The 12,461-nt window shown below is 39.9% G+C and overlaps 1 protein-coding gene and 1 pseudogene across 4 annotated transcripts in view; both read right to left on the reverse strand.

Annotated features, from left to right (window-relative positions):
- ATG7 (autophagy related 7) overlaps positions 1-12,461 on the reverse strand; it is a 239,095-nt gene that overhangs the window by 40,205 nt on the left and 186,429 nt on the right. The gene's annotated exons all lie outside the window — the stretch shown is intronic.
- Positions 1,047-12,461, reverse strand: part of LOC148108906 (pancreatic progenitor cell differentiation and proliferation factor pseudogene) — a 78,071-nt pseudogene continuing 66,656 nt past the window's right edge.

Genomic DNA, 12,461 nt, shown 5'->3' on the forward strand with positions numbered 1-12,461 from the left:
GCTTGTTGATCCGAAAATGGAAGGTAAAATAGGTAGCCCAAACAAAACACTATAAATGCCCAACTTTGAAGTTAATTATGTTTCTCTTACCAATTCTGAAATGGGAAGGGAAATATTCTCCTTAATAGATGAGAGCATGGGCCTTAAAGTCAGCCTGGCCAGACTCAAATTTTGACTACCACTTTGTCTAGGTGTGTGATCCTAACCAATAACTTCATCTTTTTCAGCCTTACTTTCCTTTCTGTAAAATGGGCATACTAATACTTTTAAAGAATAGCTGTCAGGATTAAATGAGGTAGTTTCCATGAAGCACTAAACAAAGTACCTGGGACACAACAGATGCCTATAAATAGTACCCACTATTTTTATTCTTGCTGTTGTTATGCTCTCTAACTTTCATCAAGCATTTCAAGTATAATACCTTATTTTATTTGATCTTCATTGTTATTATGAGATGGGACATTAATCCCAGGCAAAGGCAGAACCAAAGCTCAGAGCATGGATGGACATCACTGGTGACCTGGTTTTGTGGTCCCTTTGGCCAGACTGCAGCACCAGGCTCTGGGGCCCTTGACCCTGTGGTGGAACTCAGAGATTGAAACAATCTCTTTTACTTCCAGTACTTGGCCCAAGAAGTGAGAAAGAGCTCCAGCCCTCAGAGCTGGCTGGGAGGTGGAAGGGTGGGGGCAGAACTCCAAGAGGCAAGCCCATTGTAAAGTTAAGGAGACACTCAAGGCCACTGGGTGGGTGAAGCCACAGATGCTGGTAAATTACCCAGGGGGGCTAAGGCTACACATGGCATGCTGCCAACCAATTTAACTTACACTTGAAGCTATCAATTCTACCCCCAAGCCTGGAAGTCTGACTGCCAAGAACAGCATGGTCAAAAACACAGGATGAAAAAGAGCAGGATCAATTTTTGCTTCATGTTGAGAATGTGCTGTTTTCGGCATGAAAACCTGGGGAAAAGATGCAAAGAAAGGGCAGAGTCCCAAGGTGAGCCTTTCCTGCCCCACTGCACCCGGCGCACGTACTGTGTGTGTGTGTGTGTGTGTGTGTGTGTGTGTGTGTGTGGTGGTGGGGATGCCCCAAAAGGAGGAAAAAGAGCTCTGGAGACCTGGGGCCAAGATATCCCTGGGGAAGGCCTGAGCGGGCACTCTAGTGTCTGTATCACCTGGGGTGGGGGTGTTAGTCACACATGGGGTTGAGGTTACCTCAAACGAGGCAGTTGGTTCATCAGCAGTAACTCAGGATTTGGGTTTTGTTTTGTTTTTTTTTTCCAACTTGGGGCAGGAGCAAGTCTACAAAGACAAACAAAAGGTAATATTCTAAAATATACATTCAGGTATGAATGTAGGGAATTGTTCTGCCTGAGAGCTGGGGGTATCTATTTCAGACAAGGCGGCTAGTCCCAGAGATCCTGTGGCCTGATGGGCGGGGTGGGTGCCATTCTCCGGCCGGATGAAAGAAAGATGATACTGAAAGGGGGTGAAGATATAGGATTTCAGGCAACTCTGTGTCAGGCACGTATCTTCCTTCTGATTTCTGCAGACACCAGCTGGCTGGGGGAGGTGGAAAGGCCCACAGAAGAGAGGATCTCCCCAGTGGAAGAGGAAAACAGGGGAAGCCGGGGGGAGAAAGTCATTCTGGGTTCAAAGAAATCAACTTAGAAAGCTTCCCTTATAAAAACAGCCATTGGCAAATCCTAGCCTATTTATATCACCCGACCAAGATCACTATCAGATCCTGGGCTGAATCACAAGACCCTGTAAATAATCCTCACAAGTATGGGGCACTGGCTGCCTGATTTATGGGAAGATATTTGAAACACCACTGGAGCAACTGAGTCAGGGAAAATTTGAGTGCTGGCACCAAATGGTACACTTGCAAGTGGATCTCACTTTACAGAAATAGATGGGTTCCTGAAAAGTTGGCTCTAAAATTAATTCAATTAATGGAGTCATATTTTCCTAGTGAATCACATTTTTAAACTAGAGATGGACAGGGGGGAAGGGACACCAAAAAAATAAGACGATGGTGACCCTAAGACTAAATAAAAACCACTCTTCATTCAGCAAACTTTAAAATCACACTTATTTAAAAGGCCATTACAAATGCTCATAAAATAGAAGCCATTTGTCACTGAATATATGTCTAGCACCTCTGTTGTACAGGGAATTGCACCAGGCTTTGTGGGGGCTAGGAAGACTCTAGTGCCTGCCTCTTTGGAGCTCACAATCTGGGACTTTAAAGAAAATAACACTGAGCGTTCATGTTCCATCAGAAAACATCCCCTGGGTCGGAGACGAGAGGTGTGCATGAGGGGTTGCCTGGCCCTTTAAGTGCTATCTGGGGTTGGACCAGCTCTGTCTCCCTCCTGCCAGAAGCCAACAGCGTTCGCCTGTAAGTATACCTTTTTAAACTCTTACAAGCTAAAAGCTGTCAGCCATGTTGTGCTGTGTCAAATTGTTATTTATTTAACTTAAAAAAAAAAAAAAAGAAAAACGAAAACCCGCCATGATCTGGGTACCTTAATAAAATGAGAAGAGCTAAGGTACTTAAAGCTCTCTGAAAAGTTAAAGGCTGTATGTACAACCGAAGAAGTTGTTATTTTAAACTTTAAAGGGCATTTGCTCAACGGATTTGTTTGTTTGGAAAAAGCCTTCCTCCTACTTTTTATGTTCTCTTGCTCATAGACTACTAATGGTCACTGGTGACAGGACTAGATACCTAATTTGTTATTGGTTCTGTCAGCACAGATCATGGCATATTGAGTCTTTGAGCAAGGGACAAACACACTCTGACATGGATGAGACTGTTGTCTCTGAGCTAATAACAATGTTGCCAGTGATTGCAGGCATATGCACAGAATTGGGGAATATTAGCTCAAAATTTGCTATATCCCTTAGATACTATATACTTCAGGAACTGGTAACACTGGGGGAGTCTGTCCACAGCTAGTAAAAGTGAAACTCTTCTTGGCATTTCTGACTCAGATCTGAAAGTGCACAAAATGTCAGAGAATAAACAGACATTTCTGAATAACAGAAACACATTTTTTTGTTTCAATTCCATATAGTGATGAATGAAGCTGTGGCAGAGACTTATATTTATGCTAATATCACTTCTTCCCTTCTTCCTTTTACTGGCAGAACTCCTTCCAGTTTCTTAATAGCAACATAAGGGGCTGCCCTGAAGACTGCATTTCCCAGCCTGCCTTATACTGTAGGTGGTCATGTGACTGCCTGTTGACCAATGGGACGGGAGCAACATCCAGGTCATGTCCTTTAAAAGAGAAATCACTTACCCTCCCCTTTCCACATTCTAGAGGGTGGACTTGGCATTGCCAAGCCAGCTTTGACATTCCCCAGCAGGGCTTCTTAACCCTAGAGTCCACAGATCGCCCGCCCCCTCCCCAAGGGGTCCATAAATAGAAATGCTGGTCTTGTAAAGTTGGATGGGAAGAAAACTATACAACTTTCTTTTTACTAACCTCTATCTGAAATTTAGCATTTCTTCAGTTATCATGTAGGGAAGAAACCATAAGTGCTATTTGCCATATCCATGACTGTCAGCAACTGAAATTATAGATATTTTCATATCACATTATATTTGTTATGGATTATCTGGAAAAATCACATACACTTATCAATACTTTGAAATTACAGTCATTAGACTTGCCACAAGATCATTACTTGGCGTATTAATGAAGCACATAGTATATAATGAGTTCATTTTATTTTTTTGTACTTTGACAATTATATTTCAACATAATTAATTTCCACTGTAATTCTATGTGTTTTATCTTAGACATTTAAAAATACTACTCTGTGAAGTAGTCTGTAGGCTTTGTCATAGTGCCAAAGGGATCGATGGCACCAAAAATACATTATGAAGCCTCACCTAGGGGATGGCAGAGCAATAATATTTATGAAACTCAGGTCCATGGATGACCTTGTAGAGCAGAGCTACCCTTGAAGTTCTGGACCACTCCTCTAGATCAGGGCTGCCCAGCAAAACTTTCTGGGATGATGAAAATGTTCTATACATGCTGTTCAATACAATAGCCTCCAATCAAGTGGCTTCTAAGTGCTTGAGATGTGGCCAGCGCAAGTGAGGAACTGAATTTTAAATTTTATTAAACTGTAATTGATTTAAATGTAAATAGCCATAAGTACCTAGGGACTACCATATTGCATAGCACAGCTCTCGATTGTTATATGAGAAAGAAACAGATTTGTCTTGTTTTAACTGCCATATTTTTGGGTCTCCCTGTTATAGTACTTTAACCTATACCTTAATTAATACACAACCCTACCTAGAGTCAATAATAATAATAATAATAATAATAATAATAATAATAATATACCAGGGATAGAAGGTACATTTGTACAAACTCAACACATAAAGAAACTTGCTAACTAAAACTAAGAATTGTAATAGGGATTTTCTAGTTACAAGGCATTCCCATATACACTACTGTGTCCAATATCTATTATCACCCTGTGATTATTATTGCCCCATCTTATTCTCAAAGAGGTTAGGTGACTTTGCCGAAGTCACACAGAGAGTATAGCCAGGAGTCAGTTCTAGACCTTACCACCACCACACCATGTGCTTTCTTTCCAGCATTTTGAACACTCTGGACGGCAGTCCCACCCCCTGATTTCTGGGAAGGAGAGAGGAGGCAATGGAGGTTGAATCAGTCACCAATGGCCACAGATGTAATCAATTATGCCTATGTAATGAAGGCTCCATAAAAACTCAAAAGGATGAGTTCAGAGACCTTCCAGGTTGGTGAACTGTTCCAGTCTCATGTACCACTGTGCTGAGCCCCAAACCCCACAACGACAGAGCTCCTTTGTTCAGGTCCTCACCCTATGTATCTCTTCATCTGGCTACTGATTCATATCCTTTAATATCCTTTGTAATAACTCAGTAATCTAGTAAGATGATTTCCGGAGTTCTGTGAGCCACTAGCAACTTAATTGAACCTAAGGAGGGGGTCATGGGAACCTCTGATTTATAGCCTGTTGGCCAGAAGTATGGATAATAAAGTGGACTTGTAACTGGAATCAGAAGTAGAGGGCAGTCTTGTAGGACTGATGCAAGCTGATATTATCTTTGGATAGATAGTGTTAGAATTGAGTTGAACTGTAGGACACCCAGCTGGTGTCAGAGAATTTCATGGTGTGGGGGACCTCTCCCCCAATAGGAATTGGGTACTAAATCTTTAATGTCTACATTGTTACTTCTTGACTTCATGATTTTTTCCCCCTCATGTCAAAGCATTGTGTATCTATTTCCCATTTTGGTAAATGAGGATTTAGCTATCTTCCACTAAGCACCCCCATACCCTCACAAACTCTTACCTTCCCCTCCTTTCACCTTGTCAACATAACTATAATTCCATTTAGATCAGTATCTAATTGCTGTATCAAGCTGTGCTGTATAATATGCTATGATTACTTTTCATCTCTTCTACAAGGTTGTTTTCCCTGGAATTAACAACTATCTCTTTTGTTTTGCTTTGTTCTTAAATATTTACCCATAATTTAATCCCAAACTTTCTGCCAATTGTCTAAATCTCCTAAACAAATGCTCAGACTCATTAGATATTTCATTTCCTTAACAAAATCTGAGCTGGAGCCTTCTGCCCTGATCCAGTCTGTTGTAGCTGCCCTTATTGCTTCAGGTCATCCTGAAATTTCCCTTCACCATTATTCTGAGGATTCCTCTGTCTCCCTCCTGTGTGCCATCCACCTTTTCCCATTTACCGTGTCTTCTTCTTTCTTGGTTTATTTTTGTTTTTCTAGAGTTCATCCTTCAGTGGTTTCCTCAAAAAAGGTGAATCAAAGGTAAATTTCTGGAGAGATTGCAATCTCTGAAAAGATCTTTATTCTCGCTTCCTACTCAATTAACAGTTTGACTGGATACAGAATTGTAGATTAGAAATAATTTTCCTTCATGGTTTGAAAGCATTGTTTCATCTAGCTTCTGGTTTCTAGTATAGTTCTTGAGAAGCTGAAAACCATTCTGATTTTTGATTCTTTGTGTATGACCCTATTTTCCCCTCTCTTTAAGTGGTAGCTATTTTTTGACCCCACTGTTCTGAAATTTCATCATGATGGGCTTTGGTGTTGGTCTATTGTCATTCACTGTTCTGGCCAGTTAGTAGACCCTTCCAATCTACAATCTTGAAGCTTTCAATTTTGGGAAAGTTTCTTTAATTCCTTCTTTTTTTTCCCCAGTGTGTTTTCTGTTTTTCTTTCTGCAACTTCTATCATCTGGATGGTGGCACTCCTACCCCAACCCATAATTTGCTTATCCTTTATACCCTATTTTTCATTTCTTTGTCCTTTTGCTTTAATTTTTGGAAGATATCCTGAATTTCAGAGTCTACTCCTTCTGTTGAATATTAAACTTATTATGTTTTTAATTTCTGAGAGTTCTTTTTCATTATCTGAATATCCCTTCTCACGGCCCTTTGTTCTTGTTTCATGAATATAATCTTTTGTTTCAATGAGAACATAAAGAATAGAGGAATTTTTTGGAGAATCTAAAATTTTCATCTCTTGACATAGTCTGTTTCCTCCAATTCAGTTTAGTCTCTGTCTTTAAGTTAGATGCCTGGAAATACTTGGTTTCTGCTCCTATTTAAGGAGTTACTCAAAAGCTGTTTGAGGTGTACTGTGGACTCCACTGTAGGGCCATCTGGCTGAGCTATCACGTCACAGAGCTCCTGATATTTTCTCTTAGGGTTGCTCAGATTCCCTGGAGATGGAACATCCTCCCTACTGTCTGGAAGGCATTTAAACTTGATGACCCGTGTTGCGGGAACCCACTGTGGGGAGGTCTGATCTCTCTGTATTTGATACGTAAACATTCATTCAATCCATGTTTTCAGTGCTATATAGCCTACTTTCAACTCTGATATGTCCTTGTCCAGGAACTGTTTTACTCTAACCAGAAAGTAAACTTTTAGTTTCTTACCTGGAGCTGGGTAGACAGCTGTCCTATTGTGCAAAGCTAGCATGAGAGGCTAGGGATCTAATTGCCTCTTAAAACATCCAACCAACCCTCCTGTTTTAAGCCTCATATTTACTTCCCATCTTCAGATGCATCTACTGTCCCCAATTCTCAAGTCTTCAGGTAACTCTGTGGAAACTCTTTCTGTCCATCTCTCTTAGTTAGTTTGGACTGCTATATCGAAAACATCACAGGCTGGGTAATTTAAGCAATAAACATTTATTTCTCACAGTTCTGGAGGGAAGTTCAAGATCCAAGTGCTAGCAGATTTGGTGTCTGGTGACAGCCTGCTTCCTAGTTCATATATGACTGTCTCCTTACTGTATCCTCACATGATGGAAGGCCAAGGGGGTTCTTTGGAGTCCCTTTTATAAGACCACTCCCATTCATGAGCAGTCCACCACCATGACTGTCACCTCCCAAAGGCCCCACACCTCCAAATACCATCACGCTGGGGATTAGTTTATAAATTTTAGCGGGACACAAACATTCAGTCTACAGTACCATTTTCCAGACTCCAAATTTTTTGTTGCCATTGTTTGCTCTCCTATTCTTTTTATCTTTGAGGGTTAAAAAAATATCCCTTTACTCTCAGGCTGTTATAGGAAGGATAAAAAATAAACATGCTTGACCTTTTCTTGTTTTTCTTTTTCTTTCTTTCTTTCTTTCTTTCTTTCTTTCTTTCTTTCTTTCTTTTCTTTTTCTTTCTTTCTTTCTTTTTTTTTTTTTGAATAACACATTCATATGGTTCAAGCTTCAGGAGGAAAAAAGATTATATAATGAAATCTCTCTCCCATCCTTAATGCCCAGTCACCCAAAAACTCTCCTAGGAAGAAACCAAAGATGCAATTTCTGGCATCCCTCAGCCTACCTTAATCATTCTAGATTTTACTCTGTATTATCAGCCTATTTGTATCATCTTAGACTTTGCTTTATTGCTATAGCTCCCATCATATTGTATGAAGAACTTGAAGAAACAGATAAAAACCTGAAGGAGGCTAGCCCTTTGGGGGAGGATTAAAACAATGATAAGATTTATCTTTTTTATCCCTTCTATTTTATGTACACTTTCCCACCTTATATGGCCCTGTTCACTGCCTCAGACATCAAGGAGTAACCACAAAAGCTTCTCCCCAGCTACTATTAAACCAGCTCTACAAGAAGGGATCAGAGAAATTGTTTTCATGTGAATGACTAATACAGCCTACTCTGCCATTCTTCCCCTGAAGTGGCTGAATTTTCACAGGAGATAAAACTTAAGGCCAAAGGAATTAAACTCCAGTGGCTGCCATTTTGGGAGTCACCCAGGACAACAGGTCACTTTTGCCAAGATGTGCTGTTAATGGGACTATGCTTACCAGGAAAATAGGGTCAAGCCAGAGCAGACTCTCAACACTAGACGATTTTCAAACTACGCAAATGCCAAAGAAGTTATCTCTTAATATAGTGAGCACCAAAGCTGAATAGGACAACTGAAACATTCATACATTAATAAAGATGCTGCTTATAGTAATTTTCCATCTAAATAATAATGTTGGATAACAGTACTGCATAACAAAATTACCATGAAGTAAACTTAAAATAAAAATTATCCATAAATTGTACTTTTTAAAATGAGTGTCTTAAAAAATGTAACTGAAACCAAGACAGCAAAATGTTAGCTTCCAGTTCTATGATAAAGCAGATGGTATCAGATTCACTTTCTTGCCGTAAACAATAAAAACTTAACAAAATATATAAAATAAGCTACAAGGCTCAGAGAGTAACCAACACAGAAACTCAAGCAGGGAGCAATTGTTTTGATAGAGGGACAAGGCAGAAATAAGTTTGATGCTGCTAAAGTGGCTGAGATTTGGGGAGCAGGGTGGTAGAGATGATTGAATGTTAGGGAGGGAACCCAGAAATCTGCATGGAAATTGCCCTTGGATCCTTGGCTAACTCTTGGGCTACTGAGTGGTGGCTGAGACTCCTAAAAGTCTGGGAGAAAGTATGTGAAGCTGAGACTGAGTAGAAATGCCAGGCATTAAATAGTATTGGAAAGATGCTGGATTTGGGGTGACGGCAGAGTGGAAGACATAGGTGAACATACCAAACATTTACTTATAACTCAGAAAAGCCACCCATAAGATTTATCAATCATACTTAGCAGTAAGGGGACACTAAAATAGATCTTCCCTAAATAAGGCCTTCTAGTAACTTAGCTGACTGAACAAATTTAAACACTCTGTAGAATAAGATGATACAGATAAGATAATCTAGAGTAAGTCTAGTATTTACAATGTCTGGCTTATAATAACTATTTACTAAATATTACTCCCACCCCCCGAAAACTGTAAAATGCACCAATTATCAAGAGATAAAAACAGTGATTAAAAGCAGAGTTGATCCAGATATTTGACTTAGCAAAGACTCCAAAATAACTATGATTAATATATTCAAAAGAAAAGAGATAGAAAAACCAGATGAAAAAATAGAATATTTGAACTTAGAAGCCACAAAAATAAAAAATCCAAAAAACTTCCCAGAACTTCCAAAAACAATATCAGAGATTAAGAACTCACTGGATGGGTTCAACAGTGGAGTAGATATGCAGCAGACTGGATTAATGAGCCAGTAGATAGGTCAATATTATATATACGAAATAAAGCACAAAGAGAAAAGGGAACAGAAAAAGCAAAACAGAAAGTAATATAGAGTTGAGCCATAGTCAGATGATCTAACATTCATGCAATTAGACTCACATTAGGTAGAAAAAGATAGAATGGAAAAGAAGACAAATTTGGAAAAAATGGCAAGTAATATTCAAAAGCTGAGGAAACATATCTACCCTACAGATTCAAGAAGCTCAGTGATCCTGAGGCAAGACAATAAAAAGAAGCAAACCTAGGTACATCACAAATTGATAAAAAGCAAAGATAAAGAGAAAATCTTAAAAGTAGCCATGGGGGGGGGGGGGGCGGTGAGGGGGAAGGACACATTACCCTCCAGGAAACAACAGTAAGAATGAATGTTGATGGAGGTTAAAAACATGCTACTAAACAATGAATGGCTCAACGAAGAAATCAAAGAGGAAATCAAAATTACATATGGAGACAAATGAAAATGAAAACATAATGATCCAAAATCTTTGGGATGCAACAAAAGTGGTTCTAAGATGGATGCTTATAACAATGCAGGCCTACCTCAAGAAGCAAGAAAAATCTCAAACATCCAACCTAACCTTATCCCTAAAAGAGCTAGAAAAAGAACAAACAAAACCCAAAACCAGTAGAAGGAAGGAAATAATAAAGATTAAAGTAGAAATAAGTGAAATAGAACTAAAAAAACCCCCAACAGAACAGATAAATGAAACCAGGAGCCGGTTCTTTGAAAAGATCAACAAAATTGATAAACCTTTAGCCAGACTTATTAAAAAAAAAAAAAAAGAGAGAGAGAGGACTCAAACAAAATCAGAAATGAAAGAGGGGAAATAACTACCAATATCACAGAAATACAAAGGATTACAAAAGAATATTATGAAAACCTATATGACAATAAATTAGATAAACTAGAAGAAATGGATAAACTCCTAGAAACATATAACCTCCCAAAACTAAATCAGAAAGAAATAGAAAATTTGAACAGATCGATTACCAGGAATAAAATTCAATCAGTAACAACAACAACAAAAAATCCCAACAAACAAAAGTCCAGCACCAGAGAGCTCCACAGGTGAATTCTACCAAAAAAAATTTTTTTTCTTTTTTACTGGCTTCTTAGAGTTTATATTCCACTTGGTATAAGACACATGGTTATAGGGTGTCAGGAAAGCTTGCATGTGGCATGGATAGTAAGAGTGAGGCTCTTTCAACTTCCTTTTTGGTGTTCTGCCGTTTTAATATAAAAGAACCCAACTGCTTCTGTTTGCTGCAGCCTGCGTAGTCTACGGGGGAGGGGAGGAGTGGGGGAGGAGAATGGCTCTGATGAGCCTAGTGCCTCCTGAAGCCTGGTGGCTCTGGAAGCCACTCAGGATCAAGGGCTGGTGTTGGCTTTGCCAGGCTAGCCACGAGGCTGCTTCCTCATGGCTTCCAGAGCCAAGTCACAGGTGACTGTGTCACTGGAGGCCTGGGGAGATTCCAAGCATTCTGGGGACTCTAACACTATAGGCATGAATGGGACAGTGGATTTCCCCAAAAAGAAGCTTGCCCACCAGTGACCCAGGTGGGCCTTGGGGAGACTGGGGTGGTGGAGGATGGCTTCCCCAGGATACTCTGCACTTCTGCAAGAGCTGTTACTGGAAGTGGAACCTAGGCGGTGCTGGTAAGAGTTGTGGGTAGCCACAAGTGAGCCACTGGAGGCAATGGCTGCCAAGCTGTTGCCTGTGAGTTGGTGGTGATCCCTGGAGGGCCTTAGCCTGTGATCACAGGTGGCAGGGATAGGGACACTAGGCTATGGAGCATTTGCAGAGGAGACTGACGAAGGCCACTCAATGACCGAGGCAAACATTTAAAGAAGATCTAATATCTATTTTTCTCAAACTATTCCCAAAAACAAAAGAGGAAGGGGAGTTTCCAAATTCATTCTATGAGGCCAACATACAAAAAACAGATGAAGATACTACAAACAAAAAGAAACTACAGGCCAATATTTCTGACGAAGATAAATGCAAACAAATATTAGCAAACCGAACCCAACAATAAAAATCATTCACCAGGATCAGTGGGATTTATTCCATGGATGCAAGAGTGGTTCAATATTCACAAGTCAATCAACGTGATAAATCACATCAATGGGAAAGGATAAAAACCGTATGATCATTTCAATAGAGGCAAAAAAAAAAAAAAAGCATCTGACAAAGTACAACACCCATTCATGATAAAGACCCACAACAAAGTAGGTTTAGAGGAAACAAACCTCACATAATAAAGGCCACCTAGGAAAAACTCAAAGTTAATATCACCCTTGGGGTACCTGGGTGGCACAGCGGTTAAGCGTCTGCTTTCGGCTCAGGGCGTGATCCCGGTGTTATGGGATCGAGCCCCACATCAGGCTCCTCTGCTATGAGCCTGCTTCTTCCTCTCCCACTCCCCCTGCTTATGTTCCCTCTCTCACTGGCTGTCTCTATCTCTGTCGAATAAATAAATAAAATCTTTAAAAAAATATATCACCCTTAATGGGAAAAAACCAAGAACTTACCCCCCAGGGTCAGGAACAACACAAGGATGTCCACTCTCACCACTTTTATTTAACACAGTCCTGGAAGTCCTAACCACAGCAATCAGACAAGAGAAATAAATAAAAGGCATCCAAATTGGTAAGGAAGAAGTAAAACTTTCACTATTTGCAGATGACATGATCGTATATGTAGAAATCCCTAAAGACTCCACCAAGAAAACTACTTTAACTGATAAATGAATTCAGTAAGGTCACAGGATACAAAATTAATATAAGAA

The sequence above is a fragment of the Ursus americanus genome, chromosome 14 (genome assembly GCF_024610735.1).
Source record: "Ursus americanus isolate L20-20 chromosome 14, mUrsAme1.1.p, whole genome shotgun sequence".
NCBI classification, from domain to species: domain Eukaryota; kingdom Metazoa; phylum Chordata; class Mammalia; order Carnivora; family Ursidae; genus Ursus; species Ursus americanus.